Consider the following 10,928-nt stretch of genomic DNA (forward strand, 5'->3'; position numbering starts at 1 on the left):
TAACAAAGAGAAAGAAGCTTTCTGAGAAACTTCTTTGTGTTCTGTGAAATCATCTCACAGAGTTACAGCTTTCCCCTCAAGAAGCCTTTCGCTAAGACAGTTCTTGTGGAATTGGCAAAGTGATATTTGGAAGCCCTTAGAGGGCAATGGTGAAAAAGGAAATATCCTCACATGAAATCTGGAAAGAAGCTTTCTGAGAAACTCTCTGTGATGTGTGACTTCCACTCACAGAGTTACATCTGTACTTCGTGGATCTCTTTGCTAGCCTTATTTCTGTGGAATCTGAGAACAGATATTTCGGATCCCTTTGAAGACTATAGGTCCAAAGGAAATATCCTCCGATAACACAGAGAAAGAAGCTTTCTGAGAAACTTCTTTGTGTTCTGTGAAATCATCTCACAGAGTTACAGCTTTCCCTTCAAGAAGCCTTTCGCTAAGACAGTTCTTGTGGAATTGGCAAAGTGATATTTGGAAGCCCATAGAGGGCTATGTTGAAAAAGGAAATATCCTCAGATGAAATCTGGAAAGAAGCTTTCTGAGAAACTGCTCTGTGATGTGTGACTTCCACTCACAGAGTTACATCTGTATTTCGTGGATCTCTTTGCTAGCCTTATTTCTGTGGAATCAGAGAAGAGATATTTCGATCCCTTTGAAGACTATAGGGCCAAAAGAAATATCCTCCGATAACAAAGAGAAAGAAGCTTTCTGAGAAACTTCTTTGTGTTCTGTGAAGTCATCTCACAGAGTTGCAGCTTTCCCCTCAAGAAGCCTTTCGCTAAGACAGTTCTTGTGGAATAGGCATAGTGATATTTGGAAGCCCATAGAGGGCTATGGTGAAAAAGGAAATATCCTCAGATGAAATCTGGAAAGAAGCTTTCTGAGAAACTGCTTAGTGTTCTGTTAATTCATCTCACAGAGTCACATCTGTATTTCGTGGATCTCTTTGCTAGCCTTATTTCTGTGGAATCTGAGAACAGATACTTCGGATCCCTTTGAAGACTATAGGGCCAAAGGAAATATCCACCGATAAAAAAGAGAAAGAAGCTTTCTGAGAAACTTCTTTGTGTTCTGTGAAATCATCTCACAGAGTTACAGCTTTCCCCTCAAGAAGCCTTTCGCTAAGACATTTCTTATGGAATTGGCAAAGTGATATTTGGAAGCCCATAGAGGGCTATGGTGAAAATGGAAATATCCTCAGATGAAATCTGGAAAGAAGCTTTCTGAGAAACTGCTCTATGATGTGTGACTTCCTCTCACAGAGTTATATCTGTATTTCGTGGATCTCCTTGCTAGCCTTATTTCTGTGGAATCTGAGAACAGATATTTCGGATCCCTTTGAAGACTATAGGGCCAAAGGAATTATCCACCGATAACAAAGAGAAAGAAGCTTTCTGAGAAACTTCTTTGTGTTCTGTGAAATCATCTCACAGAGTTACAGCTTTCCCCTCAAGAAGCCTTTCGCTAGGACTGTTCTTGTGGAATTGGCAAAGTGATATTTGGAAGCCCCTAGAGGGCTATGGTGAAAAAGGAAATATCCTCAGATGAAATCTGGAAAGAGCTTTCTGAGAAACTGCTCTGTGATGTGTGACTTCCACTCACAGAGTTACATCTGTATTTCGTGGATCTCTTTGCTAGCCTTATTTCTGTGGAATCTGAGAACAGATAGTTCGGATCCCTTTGAAGACTATAGGGCCAAAGTAAATATGATCCGATAACAAAGAGAAAGAAGCTTTCTGAGAAACTTCTTTGTGTTCTGTGAAATCATCTCACAGAGTTACAGCTTTCCCCTCAAGAAGCCTTTCGCTAAGACAGTTCTTGGGGAATTGGAAAAGGGATATTTGGAACCCCATAGACGGCTATGGAGAAAAAGGAAATATCCTCAGATGAAATATGGAAAGAAGCTTTCTGAGAAACTGGTCTGTGATGTGTGACTTCCCCTCACAGAGTTACATCTGTATTTCATGGATCTCTTTGCTAGCCTTATTTCTGTGGAATCTGAGAACAGATATTTCGGATCCCTTTGAAGACTATAGGGCCAAAGAAAGTATCCTCCGGTAACAAAGAGAAACAAGCTTTCTGAGAAACTTCTTTGGGTTCTGTGAAATCATCTCACAGAGTTACAGCTTTCCCCTCAAGAAGCCTTTCGCTAAGACAGTTCTTGTGGAATTGGCAAAGTTATATTTGTAAGCCCATAGAGGGCTACGTTGAAAAAGGAAATATCCTCAGATGAAATCTGGAAAGAAGCTTTCTGAGAAACTGTTTAGTGTTCTGTTAATTCACCTCACAGAGTTACATCTGTATTTCGTGGATCTCTTTGCTAGCCTTATTTCTGTAGAATCTGAGAACAGATATTTCGGATCCCTTTGAAGACAATAGGGCCAAAGGAAATATCCACCGATAACAAAGAGAAAGAAGCTTTCTGAGAAACTTCTTTGTGTTCTGTGAAATCATCTCACAGAGTTACAGCTTTCCCCTCAAGAAGCCTTTCGCTAAGACAGTTCTTGTGGAATTGGCAAAGTGATATTTGGAAGCCCATAGAGGGCTATGGTGAAAAAGGAAATATCCTCACATGAAATCTGGAAAGAAGCTTTCTGAGAAACTGCTCTGTGATGTGTGACTTCCTCTCACAGAGTTACATCTGTATTTCGTGGATCTCTTTGCTAGCCTTATTTCTGTGGAATCTGAGAACAGATATTTCGGATCCCTTTGAAGACTATAGGGCCAAAGGAAATATCCTCCATAACAAAGAGAAAGAAGCTTTCTGAGAAACTTCTTTGTGTTCTGTGAAATCATCTCACAGAGTTACAGCTTTCCATTCAAGATGCCTTTCGCTAAGACAGTTCTTGTGGAATTGGCAAAGTGATATTTGGAAGCCCATAGAGGGATATGGTGAAAAAGGAAATATCCTCAGATGAAATCTGGAAAGAAGCTTTCTGAGAAACTGCTCTGTGATGTGTGACTTCCACTCACAGAGTTACATCTGTACTTCGTGGATCTCTTTGCTAGCCTTATTTCTGTGGAATCTGAGAACAGATATTTCGGATCCCTTTGAAGACTATAGGTCCAAAGGAAATATCCTCCGATAACACAGAGAAAGAAGCTTTCTGAGAAACTTCTTTGGTTCTGTGAAATCATCTCACAGAGTTACAGCTTTCCCCTCAAGAAGCCTTTCGCTAAGACAGTTCTTGTGGAATTGGCAAAGTGATATTTGGAAGCCCTTAGAGGGCTATGGTGAAAAAGGAAATATCCCCAGATGAAATCTGGAAAGAAGCTTTCTGAGAAACTGCTCTGTGATGTGTGACTTCCCTCACAGAGTTACAATTGCATATCGTGGATCTCTTTGCTATCCTTATTTCTGTGGAATCTGAGAACAGATATTTCGGATCCCTATGAAGACTATAGGGCCAAAGGAAATATCCTCCGATAACAAAGAGAAAGAAGCTTTCTGAGAAACTTCTTTGTGTTCTGTGAAATCATCTCACAGAGTTACAGCATTCCCCTCAGGAAGCCTTTCTCTAAGACAATTCTTGTGGAATTGGCAAAGTGATATTTGGAAGACCATAGAGGGCTACGGTGAAAAAGGAAATATCCTCCGATGAAATCTGGAAAGAAGCTTTCTGAGAAACTGCTCTGTGATGTGTGACTTCCTCTCACAGAGTTATATCTGTATTTCGTGGATCTCCTTGCTAGCCTTATTTCTGTGTAATCTGAGAACAGATATTTCAGGATCCCTTCCAAGACTATAGGGCCAAAGGAAATATCCTCCGATAACAAAGAGAAAGAAGCTTTCTGAGAAACTTCTTTGTGTTCTGTGAAATCATCTCACAGAGTTACAGCATTCCCCTCAAGAAGCCCTTCGGTAATACATTTCTTATGGAATTGGCAATGTGATATTGGAAGCCCATAGAGGGCTATGGTGAAAAAGGAAATATCCTCAGATGAAATCTGGAAAGAAGCTTTATGAGAAACTGCTTAGTGTTCTGTTAATTCATCTCACAGAGTTACATCTGTATTTCGTGGATCTCTTTGCTAGCGTTATTTCTGTGGAATCTGAGAAGAGATATTTCGGATCCCTTTGAAGACTATAGGGCCAAAGGAAATATCCACCGATAACAAAGAGAAAGAAGCTTTCTGAGAAACTTCTTTGTGTTCTGTGAAATCATCTCACAGAGTTACAGCTTTCCCCTCAAGAAGCCTTTCACTAAGACAGTTCTTGTGCAATTGGCAAAGTGATATTTGGAAGCCCATAGAGGGCTACGGTGAAAAAGGAAATATCCTCAGATGAAATCCGGAAAGAAGCTTTCTGAGAAACTGCTCTGTGATGTGTGACTTCCTCTCACAGAGTTACATCTGTATTTCGTGGATCTCTTTGCTAGCCTTATTTCTGTGGAATCTGAGAACAGATATTTCGGATCCCTTTGAAGACTATAGTGCCAAAGGAAATATAATCCGATAACAAAGAGAAAGAAGCTTTCTGAGAAACTTCTTTGTGTTCTGTGAAATCATCTCACAGAGTTACAGCTTTCCCCTCAAGAAGCCTTTCGCTAACACAGTTCTTGTGGAATTAGCAAAGTGATACTTGGAAGCCCATAGAGGGCTATGGTGAAAAAGGAAATATCCTCAGATGAAATCTGGAAAGAAGCTTTCTGAGAAACTGCTCTGTGATGTGTGACTTCCACTCACAGAGTTACATCTGTGTTTCGTGGATCTCTTTGCTAGCCTTATTTCTGTGGAATCTGAGAACAGATATTTCGGATCCCTTTGAAGACTATAGGGCCAAAGGAAATATCCTCCGATAACAAAGAGAAAGAAGCTTTCTGAGAAACTTCTTTGTGTTCTGTGAAATCATCTCACAAAGTTACAGCTTTCCTCTCAAGAAGCCTTTCGCTAAGACAGTTCTTGTGGATTTGGCAAAGTGATATTTGGAAGCTCATAGAGGGCTATGGTGAAAAAGGAAATATCCTCAGATGAAATCTGGAAAGAAGCTTTCTGAGAAACTGCTCCGTGATTTGTGACTTCCACTCACAGAGGTACATCTGCATTTCGTGCATCTCTTTGCTAGCTTTATTTCTGTGGAATCTGAGAACAGATATTTCGAATCCCTATGAAGACTAGAGGGCCAAAGGAAATATCCTCCGATAAGAAAGAGAAAGAAGCTTTCTGAGAAACTTCTTTGTGTTCTTTGAAATCATCTCACAGAGGTACAGCTTTCACCTCAACAAGCCTTTCGCTAAGGCAGTTCTTGTAGAATTGGCATAGTGATATTTGGAAGCCCATAGAGTGCTATGGTGAAAAAGGAAATATCCTCAGATGAAATCTGGAAAGAAGCTTTCTGAGAAACTGCTCTGTGATGTGTGACTTCCACTCACAGAGTAACATCTGTATTTCGTGAATGTCTTTGCTAGCCTTATTTCTGTGGAATCTGAGAACAGATATTTCGGATCCCTTTGAAGACTATAGGGCCAAAGGAAATATCCTCCGATAAGAAAGAGAAAGAAGCCTTCTGAGAAACTTCTTTGTGTTCTGTGAAATAATCTCACAGAGTTACAGCTTTCCCCTCAAGAAGCCTTTGGCTAAGACAGTTCTTGTGGAATTTGCAAAGTGATATTTGGATGCCCATAGAGGGCTAAAGTGAAAAAGGAAATATCCTCAGATGAAATCTGGAAAGAAGCTTTCTGAGAAACTGCTCTGTGATGTGTGACTTCCACTCACAGAGTTACATCTGTATTTCGTGGATCTCTTTACTAGCCTTATTTCTGTGGAATCTGAGAACAGATATTTCGGATCCCTTTGAAGACTATAGGGCCAAAGGAAATATCCTCTGATAACAAAGAGAAAGAAACTTTCTGAGAAACTTCTTTGTGTTCTGTGAAATCATCTCACAGAGTTACAGCTTTCCCCTCAAGAAGCCTTTCGCTAAGACTGTTCTTGTGGAATTGGCAAAGTGATACTTGGAAAACCATAGAGGGCTATGGTGAAAAAGGAAATATACTCAGATGAAATCTGGAAAGAAGCTTTCTGAGAAACTGCTCTGTGATGTGTGACTTCCACTCACAGAGTTACATCTGTACTTCGTGGATCTCTTTGCTAGCCTTATTTCTGTGGAATCTGAGAACAAATATTTCGGATCCCTTTGAAGACTATAGGGCCAAAGGAAATATCCTCCGATAACAAAGAGAAAGAAGGTTTCTGAGAAACTTCTTTGTGTTCTGTGAAATCATCTCACAGAGTTAGAGCTTTCCCCTCAAGAAGCCTTTCGCTAAGACAGTTCTTGTGGAATTGGCAAAGTGATATTTGGAAGCCCATAGAGGGCTATGGTGAAAAAGGAAATATCCTCAGATGAAATCTGGAAAGAAGCTTTCTGAGAAACTGCTCTGTGATGTGTGACTTCCACTCACAGAGTTACATCTGTATTTCGTGGATCTCTTTGCTAGCCTTATTTCTGTGGAATCTGAGAACAGATATTTCGGATCCCTTTGAAGACTAAAGGGCCAAAGGAAATATCCTCCGATAACAAAGAGAAAGAAGCTTTCTGAGAAACTTCTTTGTGTTCTGTGAAATCATCTCACAGAGTTACAGCTTTCCCCTCAAGAAGCCTTTCGCTAAGACAGTTCTTGTCAATTGGCAAAGTGATATTTGGAGGCCCATAGAGGGCTATGGTGAAAAAGGAAATATCCTCAGATGAAATCTGTAAAGAAGCTTTCTGTGAAACTGCTTAGTGTTCTGTTAATTCACCTCACAGAGTTACATCTGTATTTCGTGGATCTCTTTGCTAGCCTTATTTCTGTGGAATCTGAGAACAGATATTTCGGATCCCTTTGAAGGCTATAGGGCCAAAGGAAATATCCTCTAATAACAAAGAGAAAGAAGCTTTCTGAGAAACTTCTTTGTGTTCTGTGAAATCATCTCACAGAGTTAGAGCTTTCCCTTCAAGAAGCCTTTCGCTAAGACAGTTCTTGTGTAATTGGCAAAGTGATACTTGGAAACCCATAGAGGGCTATGGTGAAAAAGGAAATATACTCAGATGAAATCTGGAAAGAAGCTTTCTGAGAAACTGCTCTGTGATGTGTGACTTCCACTCACAGAGTTACATCCGTACTTCGTGGATCTCTTTGCTAGCCTTATTTCTGTGGACTCTGAGAACAGATATTTCGAATCCCTATGAAGGCTATAGGGCCAAAGGAAATATCCTCCGATAAGAAAGAGAAAGAAGCTTTCTGAGAAACTTCTTTGTGTTCTTTGAAATCACCTCACAGAGGTACAGCTTTCACCTCAAGAAGCCTTTCGCTAAGGCAGTTCTTGTAGAATTGGCAAAGTGATATTTGGAAGCCCATAGAGGGCTATGGTAAAAAAGGTAATATCCTCAGATGAAATTTGGAAAGAAGCCTTCTGAGAAACTGCTCTGTGATGTGTGATTTCCACTCATAGAGTTACATCTGTATTTCGTGAATGTCTTTGCTAGCCTTATTTCTGTGGAATCTGAGAACAGATATTTCGGATCCCTTTGAAGACTATAATGCCAAAGGAAATATCTTCCGATAAGAAAGAGAAAGAAGCCTTCTGAGAAACTTCTTTGTGTTCTGTGAAATAATCTCACAGAGTTACAGCTTTCCCCTCAAGAAGGCTTTGGCTAAGACAGTTCTTGTGGAATTTGCAAAGTGATATTTGGATGCCCATAGAGGGCTAAGGTGAAAAAGGAAATATCCTCAGATGAAATCTGGAAAGAAGCTTTCTGAGAAACTGCTCTGTGATGTGTGACTTCCACTCACAGAGTTACATCTGTATTTCGTGGATCTCTTTGCTAGCCTTATTTCTGTGGAATCTGAGAACAGATATTTCGGATCCCTTTGAAGACTATAGGGCCAAAGGAAATATCCTCTGATAACAAAGAGAAAGAAGCTTTCTGAGAAACTTCTTTGTGTTCTGTGAAATCATCTCACAGAGTTACAGCTTTCCCCTCAAGAAGCCTTTCGCTAAGACAGTTCTTGTGGAATTGGCAAAGTGATACTTGGAAACCCATAGAGGGCTATGGTGAAAAAGGAAATATACTCAGATGAAATCTGGAAAGAAGCTTTCTGAGAAACTGCTCTGTGATGTGTGACTTCCACTCACAGAGTTACATCTGTACTTCGTAGATCTCTTTGCTAGCCTTATTTCTGTGGAATCTGAGAACAAATATTTCGGATCCCTTTGAAGACTATAGGGAAAAAAGGAAATATCCTCCGATAACAAAGAGAAAGAAGCTTTCTGAGAAACTTCTTTGTGTTCTGTGAAATCATCTCACAGAGTTACAGCTTTCCCCTCAAGAAGCCTTTCGCTAAGACAGTTATTGTGGAATTGGCAAAGTGATATTTGGAAGCCCATAGAGGGCTATGGTGAAAAAGGAAATATCCTCAGATGAAATCTGGAAAGAAGCTTTCTGAGAAACTGCTCTGTGATGTGTGACTTCCACTCACAGAGTTACATCTGTATTTCGTGGATCTCTTTGCTAGCCTTATTTCTGTGAAATCTGAGAAGAGATATTTCGGATCCCTTTGAAGACTATAGGGCCAAGGGAAATATCCTCCGATAACAAAGAGAAAGAAGCTTTCTGAGAAACTTCTTCGTGTTCTGTGAAATCATCTCACAGAGTTACAGCTTTCCCCTCAAGAAGCCTTTCGCTAAGACAGTTCTTGTGGAATTGGCAAAGTGATATTTGGAAGCCCATAGAGGGCTACGGTGAAAAAGGAAATATCCTCCGATGAAATCTGGAAAGAAGCTTTCTGAGAAACTGCTCTGTGATGTGTGACTTCCTCTCACAGAGTTATATCTGTGTTTCGTGGATCTCCTTGCTAGCCTTATTGCTGTGTAATCTGAGAACAGATATTTCAGATCCCTTTGAAGACTATAGGGCCAAAGGAAATATCCTCCGATAACAAAGAGAAAGTAGCCTTCTGAGAAACTTCTTTGTGTTCTGTGAAATCATCTGACAGAGTTACAGCCTTCCCCTCAAGAAGCCTTTCGCTAAGACAGTTCTTGTGGAATTGGCAAAGTGATATTTGGAAGCCCCTAGAGGGATATGGTGAAAAAGGAAATATCCGCACATGAAATCTGGAAAGAAGCTTTCTGAGAAACTGCTTTGTGATGTGTGACTTCCACTCACAGAGTTACATCTGTATTTCGTGGATCTCTTTGCTAGCCTTATTTCTGTGGAATCTGAGAAGAGATATTTCGGATCCCTTTGAAGACTATATGGCCAAAGGAAATATCCTCCGATAACAAAGAGAAAGAAGCTTTCTGAGAAACCTCTTTGTGTTCTGTGAAAACATCTCACAGAGTTACAGCTTTCCACTCAAGAAGCCTTTCGCTAAGACAGTTCTTGTGGAATTGGCAAAGTGATATTTGGAAGCCCATAGAGGGCTATGGTGAAAAAGGAAATATCCTCAGATGAAATCTGGAAAGAAGCTTTCTGAGAAACTGCTCTGTGATGTGTTACTTCCACTCACAGAGTTACATCTGTATTTCGTGGATCTCTTTGCTAGCCTTATTTCTGTGGAATCTGAGAACAGATATTTCGGATCCCTTTGAAGACTATAGGGCCAAAGGAAATATCCTCCGATAACAAAGAGAAAGAAGCTTTCTGAGAAACTTCTTTGTGTTCTGCGAAATCACCTCACAGAGTTACAGCTTTCCCCTCAAGAAGCCTTTCTCTAAGACAGTTCTTATGGAATCGGCAAAGTGATATTTGGAAGCCCATAGAGGGCTACGGTGAAAAGGAAATATCTTCAGATGAAATCTGGAAAGAAGATTTCTGAGAAACTACTCTGTGATGTGTGACTTCCACTCACAGAGTTACATCTGTATTTCGTGGATCTCTTTGCTAGCCTTATTTCTGTGGAATCTGAGAACAGATATTTCGGATCCCTTTGAAGACTATAGGGTCAAAGGAAATATCCTCCGATAACAAAGAGAAAGAAGCTTTCTGAGAAACTTCATTGTGTTCTGTGAAATCATCTCACAGAGTTACAGCTTTCCCCTCAAGAAGCCTTTCGCTAAGACAGTTCTTGTCAATTGGCAAAGTGATATTTGGAAGCCCATAGAGGGCTATGGTGAAAAAGGAAATATCCTCAGATGAAATCTGTAAAGAAGCTTTCTGTGAAACTGCTTAGTGTTCTGTTAATTCACCTCACAGAGTTACATCTGTATTTCGTGGATCTCTTTGCTAGCCTTATTTCTGTGGAATCTGAGAACAGATATTTCGGATCCCTTTGAAGACTATAGGGCCAAATGAAATATCTTCTAATAACAAAGAGAAAGAAGCTTTCTGACAAACTTCTTTGTGTTCTGTGAAATCATCTCACAGAGTTAGAGCTTTCCCTTCAAGAAGCCTTTCGCTAAGACAGTTCTTGTGGAATTGGCAAAGTGATATTTGTAAGCCCATAGAGGGCTATGGTGAAAAAGGAAATATCCTCCGATGAAATCTGGAAAGAAATTTTCTGAGAAACTGCTCTGTTATGTGTGACTTCCACTCACAGAGTTACATCTGTATTTCGTGGATCTCTTTGCTAGCCTTATTTCTGTGGAATCTGAGAACAGATATTTCGGATCCCTTTGAAGACTATAGGGCCAAGGGAAATATCCTCCGATAACAAAGAGAAAGAAGCTTTCTGAGAAACTTCTTTGTGTTCTGTGAAATCATCTCACAAAGTTACAGCTTTCCTCTCAAGAAGCCTTTCGCTAAGACAGTTCTTGTGGATTTGGCAAAGTGATATTTGGAAGCTCATAGAGGGCTATGGTGAAAAAGGAAATATCCTCAGATGAAATCTGGAAAGAAGCTTTCTGAGAAACTGCTCCGTGATTTGTGACTTCCACTCACAGAGGTACATCTGTATTTCGTGCATCTCTTTGCTAGCCTTATTTCTGTGGAATCTGAGAACAGATATTTCGAA

Source organism: Macaca nemestrina, chromosome 16 (genome assembly GCF_043159975.1).
Source record: "Macaca nemestrina isolate mMacNem1 chromosome 16, mMacNem.hap1, whole genome shotgun sequence".
NCBI lineage: Eukaryota > Metazoa > Chordata > Mammalia > Primates > Cercopithecidae > Macaca > Macaca nemestrina.